At 45.1% G+C, this 1,247-nt stretch overlaps 1 non-coding gene across 1 annotated transcript; it reads left to right on the top strand.

The window, feature by feature from the left end:
• Nucleotides 1-214: 214 nt before the first annotated feature.
• On the top strand, nucleotides 215-321 carry LOC147943865 (small nucleolar RNA R71). Its single transcript, XR_015558792.1, has one exon. It is a non-coding gene; the product is annotated as a small nucleolar RNA R71 (small nucleolar RNA).
• Nucleotides 322-1,247: the final 926 nt, after the last annotated feature.

Below are 1,247 nucleotides of genomic sequence, written 5' to 3' on the forward strand. Positions count from 1 at the left end.
CGCAGCAAACTGATTTGAACCATTGCCTTCATGTGCCCTTTTCCGCTCTAAATCTGCATTCTTAGTGCTATTGCTTGATGCTAACCTTTCTATCAACTTCTCAGCATCATCTGGGTACCTTGTCTTGAAGTTCCCATCACTAGCTGCATCCAAAGCCATCTGATACCTCCAATCAATACCACTGAAGAAGATACTAATCAGCTGTACCTCTGAAAACCTATGATGCGGACAATCTCTCTGGTATGCTTTGAATCTTACCCAAGCAGCTTTGTAAGATTCAGCTGGTCCTTGTCTAAAGGTGGAGAGCTTAATCCTCAGCTCATCAGATTTCGCATCATCATAGAAGTAATTGAGGAATGCCACCTTGATATCATGCCAGGTTGTCAGAGATCCTGGTTTCAGCTGCCTTAGCCAATGAGAAGCTTCCCCAGCAAGAGAGTAGGGGAAAAGCTTGCAGTAGAGATAGTCCTCAGTGACTCCATTAGCCTTGATGCTTGTAACTATGTCCTCAAAGTGCTCAATGTGGTCAAGAGGCTTCTCATTTGGCAAGTTCTGGAATGGCCTTTGTCCAACAAGAGCAAAGTAGGCAGGCTTCAGCTCAAAGTCATTCCTTGGGAATGGAGGAGGGACAATTGCAGAGCGGTTCTCATAAAACAAATCTGGCCTGTTGAAGTCCGCAAGAGTCTTGACAAGCTCTCCATTGTCATCCCGTCACCTCTGAACATTCTCCGCATCACCTCTGGCATTGCATCGATCGATGCCAGCATTGCGTCGATCGTTGCCGTCCTGGTTGCGTCGATCGATGCCATTGTTGCATCGCTCGATGCCATGTGCATTCCCATCGGCCACAACGAGTTCTTCTTGAATAACCTGGCCTTCAGCATCAAGTTTTTGGCCACGTTCGTTGCGCACATTACCCTCTTGATCCTTCAAAACCCCAGCCTCATCAGGTCTCAATATGATTATATTGGCCATCTTCGCTGATTTGGCTGCTTTTGTGTTTTCACGCTCTAGTTGTCCTAACTCTTGGTTTGTAAGCTTAACAACCGGATTAGTAGGATTTTTCCTGGTGCTAGGCTTAGGCATGTACCTGAAACACACAAGAGGAAAGAAACAAAAGCGTGTGAGTAAAACAGAAAAATAAAAATCTAGACAAAATCAAAGACTTTAATCTAATGGTGAATCAAAAGAGTCCCCGGCAACGGCGCCAAAATTTGATATGCTCAAATTTAACCCTGAGCTACTCT

This window comes from Camelina sativa, chromosome 5 (assembly GCF_030686135.1).
Source record: "Camelina sativa cultivar CO46 ecotype springtype chromosome 5, ASM3068613v1".
In the NCBI taxonomy this organism is placed as follows: Eukaryota; Viridiplantae; Streptophyta; class Magnoliopsida; order Brassicales; family Brassicaceae; genus Camelina; species Camelina sativa.